The 21,703-nt window shown below is 33.8% G+C and overlaps 1 pseudogene; it reads left to right on the top strand.

The window, feature by feature from the left end:
* Positions 1-15,750: 15,750 nt before the first annotated feature.
* LOC120768728 lies at positions 15,751-21,404 on the top strand (annotated as a pseudogene).
* The last annotated feature ends 299 nt before the right edge of the window (positions 21,405-21,703 follow it).

The raw sequence follows: 21,703 nt of genomic DNA on the forward strand, positions 1-21,703 counted from the left end.
GAAAATTCCTGTTAAAAATTGAGTATAATTTTCCTTCGAACGACTGTTTGTAGTATGACGCAATAATGCATTTGAATCAGTGGTTGAACATACATATGTAATTTAATAATTTAATAATTATTGCGTTTATAAAATTTTACCTTTTAAATTTTTAAGTTTCACTTTTCTAAATTGAATGAATTTTGTTATTTTTGTATAACTTAAATTTTATAACTAAAACTAAAAAAAAAAATTCTTATTTTTAATGTTTTCTTAATTAATCGTTGGAACCAAATGTACAAATTTGTATGGATCTCGAGTTCCGAGTTGCACGGTTTTTTAATAGCACGGAACGGAATCTCCAAAATTGTATGATTTATATGTATCAAATAACACGATTTCGATTAACACGGAACCAATTAACCGTGTTATTCGAGGGATACCTGTAATTTGTAGCTATTAACATGAAAAAAATAAAAATTATGATTAATTTGGTTTACCTTTGCAAAACGTTTAAGTCGTATTAACCGAGAAAATATGCCAAAAAAAAGAAAATACTTTCTATTAAAGAAAAAATGGAAATTTTAAATGTGTTGGAGAAAGAAAATTTATCTGTTCGTGCACTCGGGAAAAGGTTAGTGCTTTATAATAATATATTTTTTTACTTTTATTTGTTTGCTTTTAAAGATTCGATATTGGAAAATCCGAGGCTGCCACTATTGTGAAAAAAAGGAAGACATTAAAAGGATATGGTTGAGTGGTGATAACATAAATAAAAAGAAAACCTTCTTAAATAGTGATATTTCAAAAATAGACAATTTGTGTTTTGAGCGGTTTGTCAAAGCCAGAAATCAAAATATACCAGTGTCGGGCCCTATTATAAAGGAAAAAGCTAAACAAATTGCTGGTCAATTAGGAGTTCAAACTTTTTCAGCATCAAATGGATGGTTGGAAAAATGGCGAAAACGACATAATGTGACTTTCAAATGCATATGTGGAGAATATGCTGAGGTTAATCCTGAGGATGCACATCAATTCAAACAAAAGCTACCAGACTTATTATTGGGCTACAGACCAGAAGATATACATACATATTTAACGCAGATGAAACTGGACTTTTTTTTCCGGGCTTTGCCAAATAAGACTCTTGCCTTGAAGAACAAAAAATGCGTTGGCGGTAAGTTATCGAAGGAAAGATTAACAGTGCTATTGTGTGCCAATGTGGCTGGAGATAAAGAAAAACCGTTAGTGAGCATGGCCACGCGCGTTTCAAAAATTCGATATAAAAAGTCTGCCAGTTGAATGGAAGTCAAATCCCAAAGCTTCGTGAAATTATGTGCGAGTTGCTACTAACGTTTGATTAAAAAATAAGCTCTCAGATGAGAAAAGTTTTACTATTTTTTTGTACAATGCCACAACTCACCCTCGAGATATTAAACTTAATAACATAAAGTTGATCTTTCTACCTGCTAATACAATATCCATTTGCCAGCCCCTCGATCAGGGAATTATACAGAATTTCAAATGTCACTACAGATGCAATATTATAAAACATAATTTAACAAGAATAGATGAAACTTCAATGAACAAAGTTTCAAAAACATTTGACATTTTGGCGGCTATTTATTTTATTAAGACTGCATGGGACAACGTAACGATGGAAACAATTAAAAACTGTTTTTCGAAAGTTGGTTTCCAAAAAAGTTTGAACGAAATTTCTGACTTCGATGCATATCGACGTTATCGGCTTTGATAAAGCTTTTAAATAACAAGTAAGGAAGGGCTAAGTTCGGGTGTCACCGAACATTTTATACTCTCGCATGGTAAAGTGATAATCGAGATTTCATAATACGTCATTTACATATTTTTCAAATACCGTATTTTTGTAAAGTTTTATTCCGCTATCATCATTGGTTCCTAATGTTTATACTCGTATTATACAGAGAAGGCATCAGATGGAATTCAAAATAGCTTTATATTGGAAGAAGGCGTGGTTGCGAACCGATTTCACCCATATTTCGTACATGTCATCAGGGTGGTAAGAAAATATTATATACCGAATTTCATTGAAATCGGTCTAGTAGCTCCTGAGATATGGTTCTTGGTCCATAAGTGGGCGGCGCCACGCCCATTTTCAATTTTTAAAAAAAGCCTGGGTGCAGCTTCCTTCTGCCACTTCTTCCGTAAAATTTAGTGTTTCTGACGTTTTTGTTAGTCGGTTATCGCACTTTTAGTGATTTTGAACATAACCTTTGTATGGGAGGTGGGCGTGGTTATTATCCGATTTCTTCCATTTTTGAACTGTACATGGAAATGCCTGAAGGAAACGACTCTGTAGACTTTGGTTGACATAGCTATAGTAGTTTCCGAGATATGTACAAAAAACTTAGTAGGGGGCGGGGCCACGCCCACTTTTCCAAAACAATTGCGTCCAAATATGCCCCTCTCTAATGCGATCCTTTGTGCCAAATTTCACTTCAATATCTTTATTTATGGCTTAGTTATGACACTTTATAGGTTTTCGGTTTCCGCCATTTTGTGGGCGTGGCAGTGGGCCGATTTTGCCCATCTTCGAACTTAACCTTCTTATGGAGCCAAGGAATACGTGTACCAAGTTTCATCATGATATCTCAATTTTTACTCAAGTTACAGCTTGCACGGACGGACGGACAGACGGACGGACGAACGGACAGACGGACGGACGGACGGACAGACGGACGGACAGACAGACATCCGGATTTCGACTCTACTCGTCGCCCTGATCACTTTGGTATATATAACCCTATATCTGACTCTTTTAGTTTTAGGACTTACAAACAACCGTTATGTGAACAAAACTATAATACTCTCGTTAGCAACATTGTTGCGAGAGTATAACAAAACTATAATACTCTCGTTAGCAACATTGTTGAGAGAGTATAAAAATGGGCAAGGGCAGCCTTCCGACGACATTTTGTTAATCGACGAAATTGTTACTACAGAAGATAATAATATTGACATTGTTATTGACGAAACGGTTACTGACGAATTATCTGACAGAGAAACTGAAGACCTAAATGAAGTATGCGAGTAGGATGCGGATCAAATTAAAGGATACAATGAAGCACTAAAACCACTTCGTCGCATTAAACAATTCGTTACTGACGACGTTTCTGGATTTCAGTACGCCAAAAATTTGGAAAGTCATCTAGAAAACTGTTTTAAAAAACGGAAACAAGGAAAGTTCCGACAAACTACGGTTATTTTAAAAAGTCCAAACATAAATAAATAATTATGTTCAATTTATTATAACTATGAAATATCTCGCAATAAAAATGAAATATATATATATGTAAATTAAATTACCAAGAAATCTAATTTATTTAAAAAGCAGTGTATGTATAAATTTGAGTAAAATTTTTATTCGCCCACTCCTATGTATAAGCGGAAACATTTTCAAATGCATTATATTATTGTTGGTCTTGTACCACTAACTACAATACGAAACTACCAATTTCCTATTGACACTGCATAAAAAAAGAATGAAAAAGGGGAATCCCATATAATGAAATCTCACAAAAGTGTACATACGCTTTACTGATATTTGATTTACCGTTATCCAATTGATTTTGTTTTTTTGTTTATGAGTGTTTTTGGGTTTGCGTGGTCAGTTATTTTGTAATTGCGGCCTTGAAAACATTATCTTTAGTTTATATATATGTAGTTGCAAAATGTTAAAAAGAAAAGAAACATCGTCAGATCTATGAAAAGTCGTAATAAAACTTAAAAGCGAAGGAAAATTCCTTGGGGAAATTGGAAAAATTACAAATTTATCAAAAGCAACAGTTCAGGTGATAGTTAATAATTTCAACGAGACAGGTAGCTATGAAAATAAGCCTCGCCCTGGTCGCCCACCTAAACTGGATTAGAGGATGCAAAGGCAAATTATTCGTACAATAAACGTTTGTCCTAGGGAAAATGCTATTAATATCGCGAAAGGCATCGGAAATGATTATGGAGTTGATGTGCATCCTGAAACAGATTGCAGAGTAGCGAGAAGAAAACCATTGTTAAGAGATGCAAATATTGCTAAACGGCTTAGCTACGCAAAAAAATACGAAAACATCCACCAAACTGATCCAACCTTTTGGGAACGTGTTATTTTCACCGATGAGTGTAAATTTAATGTTTTCTCCAACGATGGTCACACCAAAGTCTGGCGTAAAAAAAATACTTCCCTGCAACGAAAAAATATTGTTCCAACCGTTAAGCATGGTGCAGGATCTGTGATGGTGTATGGTTGTATGGCGGCTAGTGGTGTCGGACACATAAGATTTATCGATGGAATAATGGATAAACATATGTATATTGGTATTCTTAAGGACACCTACATCCCAAGTCTCGAGAAACTTGATTTGCCAGGTGAGCCTATCATGCTTCAAGACAATGACCCGAAGCACACTTCTGTATTGGTGAAGGAATGGTTGTTGTACAACGTGAAATCGAAGATGGAACATCCGCCACAATCTCCTGACTTAAATGTTATTGAGCATTTGTGGGATCATTTGAAGAAACAAATTAAGAAAAGGCGTGCAACATCAAAATCGGATCTGAAGGCTATTATAGCTGATGAATGGAATAAAATATCGCCGGAAACTACTCGAACTTTAGCCTTGTCTATGCCGTCTCCTCTATTCGAAGTTGTTAAAGCCAAAGGAGGCCATACAAAATATTAACTACCTATTTTTAAAGCTTTTTCCTAACACCCAATGTACACTTATGTGACAATTTCTTTTAATGAATTTTGAATTTTTGCTTTTGTTTATCGTTTTACTTTCAATGAGTTGTTATAATTGTTTTTTCTAACTTTTAAATAATAAATTAAATAAAACTGCATAAAAAAAAATTTAAACCTTGAATTATTTTGTTAGAAAATCGAAAAATTGTCATCGTATGTTCACTTTTGTGGTTAAGTGTATGGTCGGATAGAGGAGACTCTTCAGATCAAGAAAATATAAAATTATAGGCGCAGGAAGCTTATAGTTTTCGAGATATTCGCGTTTAAAGTTAAAAATTACCATTATTTGAAATACGTACTTTCTTGATATAAAATTAATTTTGTACTTACATATATTTAGCACTTTTATATTCACTAACACATGACTAATTCGTTTATATACATTTACTTATTTTATATATTATTATATAGTGCAAAAATAGTTTTAGTTCTACATTTAATCTATCGATTCTTTTTATTTCAGAATAGCAAATGAATTACAAACTCTCAAAGTGTCAGTGTTACCAGACTTATACATTTAAATAACAAAAAAAAATGGAAAGAGAGATTATGCCCAAATATAGGAAACATAATCCTTGATAAACAATAAATAAATTTATGCGGGGCTTAAGGCCGCCTACGCAAAAATGAGTTCTACGGGGGAAAAAAAATATGTATACACGCCGTGATGGATCGACCAGGGTTATTTTTTTTAAGTGCGAATCCCTACGCAAAAAGGAGTTCTACGAGAAAAAAATGGATACACCCCAGTGTTTGACCGTTTTTTGAAGCCTGCCCGAAGTCTGCCCTAGCAAAAAGTAGTAGAGTAAAGGGAGGGTCTGTTTCAAATGCACTCCGCTTTTAGAAAGGGAAGACCGCGATATAATTTTAGACTCTCTCTGCCACCTATTGAAGAGAAACTATTAAAGAGTAGTGAAAAAGCCGGGCATACAGGAAGGGGTCTGACTGCAGGGACAGAGAGAAAAAAGTTTCGGGAAAGGAATAGATTTTAAAAATAAAATTAGATGAAAAAGGACAGGAGTTTAAACGCTGAGTTGGTCCAAATGGCAACTGAATTGGAAAGATGTAAGGAAATGTTAAGAAGTGGTTTATACATATAGGGAAAAGTCAGATCCTCTTGAGATAGTTCGCAGCAAAGTTCCTCTCCAGTTAAGTGCTTGTATTAGGAGTAGTTTTTTAAATAGTAATAGTTTTTTTAAAACTTTAGCTTTGGGTGTATTTTTTTGTCGCCAATTGCTTGCCGCTACTTAAAGCACCAACTTAGTTTTCCGTCGGAAAATATGTACTTTACATAATTTTGTCGCAGATTGGCCTTATTTTCCAGGTTGCACCGAAAGCAGCATCAAGTCTTTACAAATCAGGAGTAAGGGTTTTCTTTTGAACAAAAGTTCATATCAGTTTCTTGTGATGAAATGTCACTGAAATGTCATTTGCTGTGTGATAGGTCTAACCAGATGGCACCATCCAATCATTAAGTAAAAATCTTAAAAATTATACCTATGACCCATGAGAATAAAGGAAAAGTTTTCTATTTTATTTTTGGATACTTATAAGCAATAATAAATTAATTCACAGCGTAAAACTTAAAGAAGCAACTCCCTACATTCAAAATTCGTTCCACACAACTAACCAGATTTTTTAAAAAGCTAATGATTACTAATATTTCGTAGCATATCCTTTTGCAGATAACACTGCTTCTAGTCGCCTTGGTATACATAGAGGCGACAAGTTTTTGACAAAATTCGGGTGGTATTGCGTTCCAAGCCTCCAACATAGCCGTTTTGAGCCCAGCAACAGTGGAGTACTACCTTTGGTACACTTTTCGACTAATTTCTTGCCATACGTGCTCAATAACGTTCAGATCTGGGGATTGGGCAGGTGTATCCAGTACACGAGGGCAATTGTGTATTAACCAAGTACGAGCAATCTCCGATTTGTGTTTCGGATCGATATCTTGGTAAAATATAAAATTGTCTTTAGATCCTGATGTGACACATGACTGCTTTAAATTTTTCTTTAAAATGTCGACATATTGGAAACGTTCGATAATACCTTGAACAAAATGCAGGTTGCCCTTTCTTTTAGCCGATATAAGTATACATATACAACACATCCCCAAACCATTATTGACCCACCACCCTTCTTTTGTGTTGCCCTAGTATGTATTGACAAGTAAGAGTCGTTGGGACGCCCCCGTACAAAACTTTGGCCATCAGATCCCTACAAGTTAAACTTGCTTTCGTCTGTGAAAATAACCTTGAAAAAGAAGAAATAATACTGTTTTATAATTACCAAATCAAAGTTATGCCATTTATGCTTTGCCAAAACTTATCAGGTTTTTATACCCTGGACAGGGTATATTAAGTTTGTCACGAAGTTTGTAACACCCAGAAAGAAGGACCGGAGACCCTATAAAGTATATATATAAATGATCAGTATGTCGAGCTGAGTCGATTTAGCCATGTCCGTCTGTCTGTCTGCAGATATACGAACTAGTCCTTCAGTTTTTAAGATATCGTTCTGAAATTTTGCAAACTTCATTTTCTCTTCAAGAAGCTGCTCATTTGTCGGAACTGCCGATATCGGACCACTATAACATATAAGTAGCTGCCATACAAACTGAATGATCGGAGTCAATTTTTGTACAGAAAACTTCCACATTTGACAAGATATATTCACGAAATTTGGTATAGATTATTTTAAGGCAACAATGTAATCTCCGAAGAAATTATTCAGATCGGATTACTATAGCATATATGTAAGTAGCTGACACACAAACTGAATTATTGGGATAAAATGCTTGCATGGAAAGTTTCCTCATTTGACGATATATCTTCACGAAGTTTGGTATGAGTTATTGTTTATAGAAATAATATAATATCAGAAGAAATTGTTCAGATCGGATTACTATAGCATATAGCTGCCGAACGATCGGAATCAAGGGCTTGTATGGAAAACTTTCGCATTTGACGTGGTATCTTCACGAAATTTGGCATGGATTACTGCTTAAGGTATCAATATAATCTCCAAAAAATTGTTCAGAACGAATTACTATAGCATATACAGTCATGTGAAAAATAATAGGGACACTAGCTTGAAAATAGGTAAAAAATAAAATCGGATTCATTTTAAAAAAATTATCAAAAATGTAGCATGCAATTGTTTTCTGGGGTGTCAGTGAAGTAAAGAACCGTTATCAAAGAAAAAATATTTGGCGTCGTTTCGCAGCTGTTGATCATTTTGTGAAGTAAGATCGTTTTTGAGTGTGCGAAATAATAGGGACGGGAATATTAAATTGGTGTTAGTTTTAAAATATTGGGATTCTTAAAAATTAAAAAAAAAAAAATTAAAAAAGGACCCCTTCGCATCCTCTAGTGAACTTAAAAAGGAATTTTCTTTGGACGTCGACACTTCTACTATTCGTAAATGGCTAATTAATAAACATTTAAAAGCAAAGAGACCCAGAAAAGTACCTTTTCTGTCCAAACCAAATGTGATTAAAATGTTACATTTTGCTAATGAGCACGTCAAGTGGCCAGTGGAGAAATGGCGCAATATCCTGTGGTCAGATGAGACCAAATGCAATCTTTTTCACCCTGACTGCTGTACTCAACATGTGCGCAGGCCAGTGAACACAGCTTTTAACCCGCAATATACAGTTAAAACTGTAAAACACGGAGGAGGATCAATTATGGTCCTCTTACCAAGGAGTTGGTCCAATATATCGAGTTGAGGACACAATGACAGCGGTGACTTATTGCAATATATTAAATGAGGTTATGCTGCCTTATGCTGAGGAAAACATGCCCCTTCGATGGGTGTTCCAGCAAGACAACGACCCAAAGCACACATCGTAGCTAGCAAAAAATGGTTCTCAGATAACAATATAAACGTGTTAAGCTGGCCTGCTCAATCACCGGACTTAAATTCCACCGAGAACTTGTGGCAACAAGTGAAAGTAGGTTTGAAGGGTAAAAAAGCAACAAACAAAGATGCACTTTGGCTACTGATACAGGAAGCGTGGAAAGCTATTATTCGGGCCACGTGCCAAAAATTAAGTGACTCATTACCTCGCCGATGTGTGGCTGTCATTCAAAATAAAGGATTTGCAACGAAGTATTGACGAATCAAATTCTAAAAGTCAAAAGAATTTTGTAAAAAAAAAAATGAATTGAACATTTTTTTTTTAAACTGCAATTGTCTCTATTTTTTCACAACATAATTTGGGTAAAGCTATTAAAATAATTAATTTTTTTCTTGAATTGAATTCGAGTTATTTTCTCTAATATTCTTATGGTAAAAACATAAACCTATTTAAAAATAAAAACACAATTTCAAACTTAATGAAAATATTATTTTTCTTCGCATTTTTACGAAATACCGCCATGTGCCCCTATTAATTTTCACATGACTGTAGCCTCCATACAAACTGAATACATAGTTACTAAAAGAAATGCATCTGAGCAGGGATATTAGCTTCGGTGCAGCTGAAGTTAACGTTTTTTCTTGTTTTGAATGCAATATCGCAAATTCTAGCCTTTTCTTTTTATTTTTTTGGGATATTTGCGGCTTTTTTACGACTGCTCTACCATGTAAATCAAAGCTTCTAAGTGTGCGACGAATTATTTAAGCTGAAACCTTCTTCCCTTCTTCATTTTCTAATATGTTTCTTACATTTTCCGCCGAGGAAAAGGTATATTTTTCAACAATTTGTAGTATAAACTTTTCTTCGGCCTTCTTTCCTTACCAGCTCTACTAACATTATTAATCCTATTTTCCTTCTCAAGCTTTTTTTATAATATCGAAGACAGTTGAAGTACTCCTTTTTACAATCTCCGAAATATCTTTCCCTCATCCCATAACTGAATAATTCGTCATATTGCGGTGTTGCTTACTCAAATACTTGCCGGCAGGGATAATGGAATGCCCAACTTATTCCAGTGTGAGGGCGCTTCAAAATAAGCGTTTTTTTTATAACATTTTCCAATATCGCCAGATCGAACAAAATAACATTTTTTGGGCATTTCAATTAAAACACCATTTATTACGATTGCAAATTATTATTTATTGGACTTTTAATATATGGCGAAACTACTTAATTCTTTTTATTATGATTTTATGGTATATTAAAACAACGAACTTTTAATCTTTCAATACTTAATAAGGTGAATTAAGCCTGTCAGTTCTCTATAAACAAATGTTTTTAATCATTTTGGTATAATATCAATCTGGCCGTTCCAGTGATTCCAATTGCAAAACGACAAAACCTACCCGATCCAGTCAACTGTCAAAGTTCGGTAGGTGAGCAGTTCTCACCTTTCCAGTGACAGGAGAGTTGGGGACCTCTTTATCTCTGCTGCTAACATGCCGAAAAGGACATTCAGTGATTGTTCAAGTGGAATTCCACAACGATCAGAAGTACCGTTACTTGTAGAAGCTTACTTCTTAGAATTTTCGGGTTAGTTATGTGGAACGAATTTTGTATGTTGCGAGTTATTTCTCTAAATTTTTCGCAGTGAACTATTACTATTTTTAAGTTTCCAAAAATAAAATAGAATTTTTTTCCTTTAATTTGATGTATCATCTTTACACATAAATATATAAAAAGCACGTGCCACGTTGTTTTTCCGCGATGGACTCCCAAACTACTGCACCGATTTTAGTAAAATTTTGCACACTGTGTCCACTTCGAACCATCTTAGAAGATAGGATAGTAAAAACAATTCATAAATTAACAGAGAAAGCTCTATTAAATGGACTCTCCATTGTTAAGTAATACGGTCGCTTCAAGTATGCTTTCTTTTTACAGGTCGGGAGCCTTAAGCAAAAATAGTATGAGCTTTATTAATACCGTCGATTTCGTTTCTTTGGCCTGCTTTAGTATACCATAACACGCTTTCAGGATAGAGCTGATGCTCCAGATTAGGAATCAATCATAGCCGCCGCAAACTCATAGTTTTCGCGATATTTGCATTTAAAGTTGAAAATTTTGCAAATTTATTTTGCAATTTCTCGATTTCTAGTAATTCTTTCTTTCATATTATGCACTTTTTATACACTTACACTTCACTACAATGTTTTTAAATATGTCTTTATTTTTCAGTAATTATATACAGTGCTGTGCATACGCTAAGCAACTCATCCCAACTTTCAAAAAATTGTCAAATTACTCTCAAATAAACAGTCATCAGGTAAACGTTATAATATTTATTGATAGCTTAAATGAAAACAAAAAGAATACGTAACAACAAAACTTGTACTTTATTCTTTTACTGTTAAATAAAAAACAAAAACAAAATCAATCCAGTAATAAGCTGTGCATAATCTAAGCAACTTTTTAATATTTTGTATAAGAACCGTTATTTTTTATAACGGCAGCACATCTTTTGGGCATTGAGGCAATTAAATTTCTCAATGTAGTTTTTTCGATGCTTGTCCATTCCTTTTTAAATCCTTTAAACAAGTTGTCCTTGCTTGTAAATCGACTTGATCCCAAGCGCCGTTTGACAATTGCAAACAAATTCTCGATAGGATTCAAGTCGGGTGATTGTGCCGGCCAATCAAGGACTTGAATCCTTTTCGTCCTAAACCAATCTTTGACCAACTTCGATGTGTGTTTCGGATCGTTATCCTGCTGAAACACCCAACGAAGTGGCATATGCCATTCTGCATAAGGGAGCATCTTTGTTTCTAAAATGTCCTTATACATAAAACGGTCCATTTTGTCCACTATTTTGTGTACAGGGCCAACCCGATTTCCCGAGAAGCATGTCCACACCATGACATTTCCTCCACCATGCTTGACAGTCTGTTTACAGTAACGTCGATGTAGTCGATCACCTTTCTGGTGCCTTACTGTACACATGCTGTCTGAATTGAAAAGGTTGACTTTGACCTCGTCGCTAAAAAGAACACTATTCCACTTTTCAACCGTCCAATCAATGTACTTCTTTGCGAATTCAAGACTAAAAAATACAAAAAGAGTATTGTTGTTGTTGAAGATGTTACTTAAAAATAACATACCGTTTCTTCATGTGATTTTTCGTCAGCATTGGCTTTTTAATGGCCTGATAACTTTTTAAACCAAGTTTAATTGCATGTCTTCGTATGGTACTTGAATCGACATTCAAATTAAGAGTTTCTTTTATTTCTTTCGAAGATATGAATGGATTTTTCTTAATTAACCTTTTAATATTAATGTCATCACGATAAGAAATTTTTCGTGGTGGCGCGCCTGTGTTTAGTGTTGTAACACTACCTGTTGTTTTAAATTTATTAATCCATCTTGAAACCATGGATTTATTAATATTTAATGACTTCGCTATAAGAGCTTGACTTTTTCCAGCCTGGTACAATGAAATAACGGAAGATTTGAATCTGTTATCGTACTGAACGCGCTGCATATTCAAACTTAATAATTTTAACTCAATTGAACCCTCGAGACGGCTAAACTGCACTGATCTTCTAATGTGCGAAGCAAACAGCTTAAAATCATTGGAAAAGAACCGTTATCTAGTGTTAAAAGGGAATATTCAAATTCATTATTGTATAGTTGCTTAGATTATGCACAGCTTATTACTGGATTGATTTTGTTTTTGTTTTTTATTTAACAGTAAAAGAATAAAGTACAAGTTTTGTTGTTACGTATTCTTTTTGTTTTTACCTAAGCTATCAATAAATATTATAACGTTTACCTGATGACTGTTTATTTGAGAGTAATTTGACAATTTTTTGAAAGTTGGGATGAGTTGCTTAGCGTATGCACAGCACTGTACATACTTATGTATGTAGATATTTGCTTACAATAAACATTTTATATTTTACACAAACTTCATTACATAAGCTTAGTACGCAGCTCTCAAGAAACGTAAAACCTTCATATAAAAAACGCTTAAGAAACGGTCAAGAAACTTTCATGCGATAAATTTAATTGTGCTAGTACGCAGCTCTCAAGAAATCTAGTACTAATTTTTAATACTTTTTTTCAGTAAAATGTGAATATGGCAAACCTGGTTTTGCGAAGAAACATCAAATCAACAATTGTTTCTTGAAGGAAAATCGAAGTAATCGTCAAATTCATCCTAAATTAGTTAAAATCATTATTATGAAGTGTATTCCATTTTGAAATGTTGTATAAAACCTACCAATCATCAACAACATTTCTTAAATCTCAATGAAAATATTTATGTTACCATACACATACACACATACATATTACGCACAAAGTTTGTTTTCTTTGTTTATTCTCTCTTGCTCTTCTAATGTAGATCATTCACAATGCGTAACCAGCTGTCAAAATTACTTGAGAAATAATGTATTTTTTTTTTTTGAGCAATTACTTGAGAGCTGCGATCAACCTTAAAACCTACCAATCATCAACAACATTTCTTAAATCTCAATGAAAATATTTATGTTGCCATACACATACACCCATACATATTACGCACAATGCTTGTTTTCTTTGTTTACTTTCTCTTGTTCTTCTAATGTAGATCATTCACAATGCGTAACCAGCTGTCAAAGTTTCTTGAGAAATAATGTATTTTTTTTCTTGAGCAATTACTTGAGAGCTGCGTACCAACCTTTGACAGATAATAAGTGTTGCCATAATTACACATTTAATAAACGAATAAAAATTAATAAAAAAATAGGATTATACCCCAGATAAATATGTAAAACATTACCCCTTTTCTTGATATATGTATCACGATTTTTGATCGGCAAATGTTACTTTTTCTTAAAGCGCCAACGCAAAAAGTAGTTTTGCTCGAAAAAAAACCTGACATATCCCGGTGTTGGATCGGATTTGTTTTTTTTTTATTTCTAAAATAAGGAAATAAATCTATGAAACGTAAGCCAGTCTCAAAAAGAAGAACTAACAGATAGACAACAATTTTTTTTATGGCTTTTCAAATACAAATGCATTTTATTTTTATCATTCAAAAACTGCTAATTGAGTCATCTCGGGATCGATATATTCATCCAATCATAAAAAATATTAATTTAAATAAACCTTTACTTTTTACACTGTACAAAGCTTTAACAATATCTTCTTTGTGATATAAACCCTATAAGCTGTCAAAACTATGCTAATAGTATCACATAGTAATTTCTAAAAAACTTTAAGTGAGTGTATACAAATCAGTAAATAATAAGGCGAAATATTATGGCTTGGCAGCGATTACTATCTTCTCAAGAAATTCTGAGTACCTTAGAAGAGGAAGAGGATTTACAAGATGCCACTCAAATCGATGCCGTGTACATCCCCCCGACGGTTAACAATCTTACAGACGAGGAAGGCCTAGATGATGACGCGCTAAGTGATTTTGACAATATTGTGTCCACTGATATCGCTGGAACATATGAAATACACACCGATTTACCCTTAGAGCCTGAAAACACGCAAGGTGAGCTCGGTCCTTCAACATCGAAGAAGCCAAGACTGTCAAAGAAGTCCCCAAAATGTGTTCCAGACTGGAAAAAAGAACATCCGACCTATATGAATTGTCCTACAAGTGATGAAACAGTAATGACACAAAATATTGAAGAACGTTTAGGTGGAAAAACACCTTTTGAAGTATTTTCACTATTTTTTAGTGATGAAATTAGGGAACAGATTGTATGTTTCTCGGAAAAATATGCTCGTGACCATAACCGTCATTTATTTATCCTCACGGTAGCAGAACTCAAAAGATTTTTTGGTATATTATTATTGTCTGGCTATCATTCTTTAAGCTTAGTACGCAGCTCTCAAGAAACGTAAAAACTTCATATAAAAAAACGCTTAAGAAACGGTCAAGATACTTTCCTGCGACAAACTTACTTGTGCTAGTACGCAGCTCTCAAGAAATCTAGTACTAATTTTTGATACTTTTTTCAGTAAAATGTGAATATGGCAAACCTTGTTTTGCGAAGAAACATCAAATCAACAATTGTTTCTTGAAGGAAATTCGAAGTAATCGTCAAATTCGTTCTAAATTAGTTGAAATCATTATTATGAAGTATATTCCATTTTGAAATGTTGCATAAAACCTACCAATCATCAACAACATTTCTTAAATCTCAATAAAAATATTTATGTTACCATACACATACACACATACATATTACGCACAAAGTTTGTTTTCTTTGTTTATTCTCTCTTGCTCTTCTAATGTAGATCATTCACAATGCGTAACCAGCTGTCAAAATTACTTGAGAAATAATGTATTTTTTTCCTTGAGCAATTACTTGAGAGCTGCATACCAACCTTTACCAGCAACGAAATTGTACTGGTCAAAAGATGAAGACAAAAATGTATCAATTGTAAGAAATTGTATGAGTCGGAACAAATTTTACTCTATAAAGGAAAACATTCTTCTATGTGATAATGCGGATCTGGATAAAAATGATAAATTCGCTAAATTGCGTCCTATTTTCGATGTAATGAATCAAAAGAATATGCAGTTTGGGATATTCTCACACAACTTGTCAATTGACGAAGAAATGGTGCCGTATTTTGGACGTCATAGTTGCAAGATGTTCATCAGAGGAAAGCCTGTAAGATTTGGTTTCAAGATATGGTGCTTGTGTAGTTCAAATGGTTATCTGTATCGGTTTATTCCATATGGCGGAAAGGATAGTAACGACAATAGAAATGATTTAGGTCTAGGAGAAAAAACTGTTCTGGACCTATTGTCTGTCATTGAAGATCCTCGCAAACATCGCATTTTTTTGATAATTTCTTTTCTTCGCACAAATTATTTTGCATTCTGAAAGAGAAAGGCTATTTTGCCACTGGTACTATTCGAGAAAATAGAACAATGAATAAAACCATGATAAATACGAAAACTCTTCAGAAAAAAGAGAGAGGATCATTTGATTTCAGCTTGGACCAAAAACATGAAGTATTATTAGTTCGATGGAATGACAATTCTGTGGTGACTGTGGCTACTAACAACGCAAAAATCGAACCATTGGTTACGGCAAAACGTTACGATAGAAAAATAAAAAAAATGGTGAATGTGCCACAGCCCCAGGTTATAGCAGATTATAATAAAAATATGGGAGGCGTCGATCTGCATGATAATGGAATTGCCAATTATAGGATTCGAGTAAGAGGGAAAAAGTGGTGGTGGCCACTGTTCATCAATTTGATAGATAGTGTTTTAGTAAACTCGTGGAAGATTTACAATCTGGCAAATGAGCGATCTATGACTCAATTAGAATTTAAATCTTACGTTGCTGTTATTTTGATGAAAACCGAAGAAGCCCAACTTACAGATAATTCTCACTTTTTGGGTAATTCAAATAGAAATTTAGGAAGACCATCCAAAAACGCATTACCTTCCAATATTCGCTTCGATAATATTGGTCATGTCATAGAAGAGCACGAAAATAAACGTCGAAGAAGATGCAGACAGTGTAAAAGTACAACAATTTATATGTGTAAAAAATGTCAAATACATCTTCATGCTGATTGTTTTAAAATATTTCACTCACGCTAATCGCTATAGTATTAGCGTAAGTGAAATATTTTAAATGTATTTTTATGACTTGCTTGTATAATATAAGTTCAGTAATCCCAACGTTGCGTAGGTGCAACATTTCACGGAATGAAAAATAATTAACCAATATTTTTTTTTTTAATAATTTTCTCTTTTTTTATGTATTTTTAAACGTAAGAAACAATAAAACCATAAAATATACATTTATTTTTACCCTTGGGAAATAATCGGTTAAGCGAAGGCAAGGCTGCCAATGCGTGAAATCTAAAAGTTATGTTATCACCCTCTTTAAACCACATCTTCTGTAACGGATATTGTTACATCTAAACAAGGTACAATTACTTTTTTCCAGTTTTGTAATTATTTTCATATTCATTTAATTTAAATTCCGCGTTAATGTCTGTATCCAGTATTAAAAATATGTATGTATAAGTATATAAAATTAAAAATATATATACATATCGTCACCTGAAATGCAAAATAACGTAACAACATTTTCGGAAATTTACAGTGGCATGAATGAGACACGAAATAAAATGGAACACGAGTGAAAAAAAAATTTAATATTGGTTAAAATTGGTTCATATCTGATCGCAGAACCTGAAAATGTTGGACATATGTAATATTATGTACGTAATTTGAAGTAGTGAATCGTAATCAATAAGACACTCAATTTCGAATTTTTTGATGATACGTTATTTTGCATTTCAGGTGACGATATGTAAGTATATAAATATGTATGTAAGTATTAAAAATTAGAGTGTATTTAAAAAAGTGAGTTTACCAGGTAAGTTAAAATACTTAAGTTTTAAAGTGATAAAAATATACCTTAAGGCATTTAAATAGATTGTATCGAAACGTCAACCAGCCGAGGTGTGGTAAGGCGAACAAATGTGCTTAATAGCGGAAACAACGAAAAACGCTACTCCCTTCCTCAGTTGCCTTCATAATCCAAATATTCGATAGTAAGGAAAAATGTACATATGTACATACATACATATGTGTTTCCTTTGCTGAAGAGCAAGGATTAATTTTAAAATAAAAAATCTGTCGTACACATAAAGCGTCAATGACGCTATCATTATATACATATAATAACAGTAGCACTGCTGGGGTCTTCTGATGCTGGAAAGGTGGTTGTCGAAACCGAACTGCGTTGGCTAGGTCAAGCGATACCTACAACGTAAAAATTCCACTTCCTCAAGTGTTTTATTTAATGTATGCGTATGCATCCCATTGGTCGCATGAGGAAGTGAGGACGAACAGTTTTATCAGAGAACCAGTTTTATCTAGCGCTACTATATGTATATGACTGGTATAATTACTGCCGCGAAGCTTTAGTATTAAACTATGTTGATCATTAGGGCAGAGAGTCGAAGGCCACTGGGTTCCTGGGATGGTTGAAGATGGGAGTGACGACTTTAGGCTGGAGGTACTCAACGCATCGAGTCCCAGTTGCGCGTAATTAAACAGTTTTTTAACAAAGACGATTTCTCTAACTTAACAACTTTTCTAACTTAATGGGTCTCAAGTGCTGAACACAATGAGCGCGACAGACTGCAGCAGCACGACAGTGAACTAAAAATGGCGTTGTGAATCCTAAATCCGTTAATCGATAGAACGATAGTCTGTTAATTTTACAAAAACTAAATACATGTAAAAAACTACCGAATAACGACTAACGAATTAACAAGGCTGGTCTGAATACCCCTATTAAAGTTAGCGAGAGCGATAACTGTCGGCCTGCAGTCGTGTAGTCGTGCAGCTGTCAAAATAACTGCGTCCTTAAGAACGTGTGTATTTTAATATTTGACAGATGTCGTTTGCAGTCTGTCGTGCTCATTATGTTCAGCACTTGATGCATAAAAACGATTAAAAGCGCTAGTTGAGTCAAGTGAGCATTTGCTCGTAAGTCGAGTTCGATCAAACAGCAACAGCTCTTGCTCAACGAGTTCAAACCAATTACAATTACTTGAGCAAAGGGAGATCAAACGTCTAATTAGTTTTGAAGTGCAAACATGTCGTCAGGTGGTAGTGAATTTGAAGTAGAGCTACATACATAATAATAATAAAATGGAAACTGACGATATTTCAAAATTTTTGGAAGACAAAATAAAAGAAAATAAATATTTATTAGAAAAAAGTCAGCTACCAAGTATTAAATTAAAAAAAAAACAAGCAATAGAAATATGTGTAAAAGAAATTTGGCAAAAATTTGGGATTGAACTGACGTAGAGAAACATTATAAAAAAAATAGCAAACATGAAAAGTCGCGTTAGAAGTAAAATTGACATAAATAAAACAGGCAATAAAAAAATTATTTAAAAAAACTGGGAAACAGATTTATCCTCATTGCTTTGTTCTGATTCTAATCCCTCAACAAACAAACTTCCCGGTAAGTGCACTGTTATCGAATTTCAATTTTGTTGTTGATTTCGCTTTTTTACAGTTTTTTTTTACAGTTCAACTCTTTCTTGGAAGCAATCGCGACAACTGTACGTTGAATACATTAGAAGAGGCATCAGAAACAACAACATCAGAAACAAAAAAAACAGCAACATCAGAAGCAAACAGCGAAGAAAGGCCGTTGCTCTGATAGCGGTGATCAAACTGTAAATTTTTTTATTTTATTTTACATTTTGCTATATGTTGTTTGTTTTTGAAGGTTAACAAAAAGTCAACAGCAGTTTTGAGTCATTATGAGACTGATGAGACAAGGGAGTTAAATTCTCAAAATCTGCACAGGCCTGTTTTGTTAAAGCAAAACAAAGTTCTTTCCGCAAAATTGCAGATTTTGCAAGAAAAACTTGTGGAAGAAGCTTGAAGTTTCCTGAACGATTACATTTATTAATATACATATGTATGTATAATTAATTAATCAGGGGTGTTGTGGAATCTGATAGTTGTCGGAATCAGAATTGAAACCGATCAAAAAAAGCTGTAGGTGTCATGAATTCAGACATTATTGGTTTGATATTTGAAACAGAATTTGTATCGGTTTTGGGTGTCACGGAAACCAATTTTATCGGTTTTGCTGTCAGAAACAAAGCAAGAAGATAATCGCACACATTAAGGCGAAATTTCTAGGGATTATAGATAGTATATACATATTTAAACATCATCCGAAAATTGTTTGGATACGAATTCTTTGATATTCTGCCTTAGGGAACCAATTGCTCGATGCATCTCGCATGTGCATTTGTCGGATGGCGGGCAGTTGCAGGTTGCAATTTCTGTCGGAAACACAAAGTTCTAAGAGATTTGTTAATAACTTATGTTCAAGTTAATCTAGGAAAATTTCAAAATTGTAAAATTCTAAAAAATTTATAAAATCTGAAAAAAGTGGCCAAAAAATGTTACTTACATAGTATGTTGTTTAAACATATTTTCAAACTTAACTTTTCTTAGTTTTTTTTTAGTTTAAATAGAAGATAATAATTTAATGCCAAAGCAAACTTTGCCCCAAAAATCGTAAAAATGAAAAACCGAGAAATCCCACGTCAAAGTCTTCGCTTTCTGCAGTTTTCTCCCTTAAAGAAGATTTACAAAACGTAAACTTAACACCCAAATGCGTCTTTATTCATTCACTAATAGCGGGATTCTGTAACCAGTCTCTAGTCTCTATTTGACACATTTTGCGGTAAAGTCTCAATTTGAGACTAGTTACTATTCACTAAACAGTCTCAGTCCTTAGTCTCAAAACATTGTCTCAAATTTTGTGAGGTGGTAATAAGCAGGTCACAAACGTATTAGGAAAAGAGAAAACAAGCAATGGACGAAGAAGACGCAGATTTTTGGTAATTTTAGAAACATATGAAAATGAAGAAAGGTAAGTATTGTTTAAAACAATGAATTTAACAATATTATTCATTTCTTTCAATCAGAAATGCAAACAGGAGGAATTTGGCGCACTTAAGGAATAGTGAGGATCCATTTTTATTGGAGGAAGAAATATTTAGAAAATATTTTCGTTTTCCGAAATCGTTGTGTTGGGACCTTATACAGGATTTGAAACCTCACGACAACCGTTTTCGAAAGTCTGCTATTCCTTTCGAGATTCGGGTGAGGGTTCATGCTTTTGAATTAAAATTTTTTACTAAACATTGGTGTACTATTTCTAGTTCGTTTCAGTGCTATATTTTTTTTTAAATGGCTCATACCAATACTGCATTGGAAATAGCCATTTGTCTGCCATGAATCAACCTAGCATATCCCGAAGTATAAGGCGTATATGCAAACTTGTGTTGGAACACAAAAATGTGGAAATAAGTTTCCCAAATGCAACAGAGCACTACAACACGATTAAAATAGGGTAAAGTACATATATACTTTTGTATATATGAGTTAAATTAAACAAGTATATCAAAACATAAATATATTTCTAGTTTCCATAATAAGTTTGGAATAAAAGGATTCGTGCTATTGATTGCACCCATGTTGCTGTAATTGGACCGTATTCGTCGTCTAACGCTATTCCACATGAATACATGAACCGAAAGGGTTACTATAGTATTAACGTAGAAGCGGTAGGTTAAATTATTAATTTAATATAATAAATATATTTATAAGTATGCATGTATGTATATGAATTTTAGATTTGTGACGACAAACTTATTTTTCGCCATTCAAATGCCCGTTTTCATGGCTCATGCCATGACTCCGGAATTTGGAGAACATCGACGGCCAGAATAAAATTAATAAGGGAACATGTTTCTGGTTCATTTAAGTGGCTTCTAGGTGACTCAGGATATCCACTAGAGCCATGGCTTTTGACTCCTATATCAAACCCATCTGCACCAAATGAAGTTCTTTATAACAGAATCCATATAAAGGCCAGGAACATAATTGAAAGAGCCTTTGGTATTTTAAAGTCTCGTTTCCGTTGCTTATCTAAAGAGCGAGTGCTGAGGTATACACCCTCAAACGCCGCGTACTTAGTTTATACTTGCTCAATTTTCCACAACATTTTGCAAAAACATGGTATTTGTGACTTCGATGAAATCGACATGGAAAATTTTGAGAACTCTTCCTTCCTTGCAAGAATGATAGAATACAAGATTACGACAACCGCCATTATGAAACGTCATAGTTACGTGTTGAGAAGAAGAAGAGTGAAAAACTGTCAAATGGCTTGCAAATTGTAAACAGAAAAGTAAACACTTTTGTAAATTTGCAAAATATTATTAATTCTTTCGATTTTAATAAAAAGTTTTAGTGAAGCGATTGAATATTGTTGAGTGAAAAGATTTGAATCATTTCTAAAGAAATATATCGGCCTATTGATAATAAAATTGTCTATTAAGTTGTGATTCAAATGGAGAAGACGTTTCTTGTGTTGTATATAAATATATACATACAGTCAGCGTCAAAAATTAGCATACAGCTAGTACTTGCATGAAAAACGTAAAATGCTTATGAACGTTTTGAGTAAGTCCTTAAATTTCAATCACTGTTGAAATTT

The sequence above is a fragment of the Bactrocera tryoni genome, chromosome 2 (assembly GCF_016617805.1).
Source record: "Bactrocera tryoni isolate S06 chromosome 2, CSIRO_BtryS06_freeze2, whole genome shotgun sequence".
Classification (NCBI taxonomy): Eukaryota; Metazoa; Arthropoda; class Insecta; order Diptera; family Tephritidae; genus Bactrocera; species Bactrocera tryoni.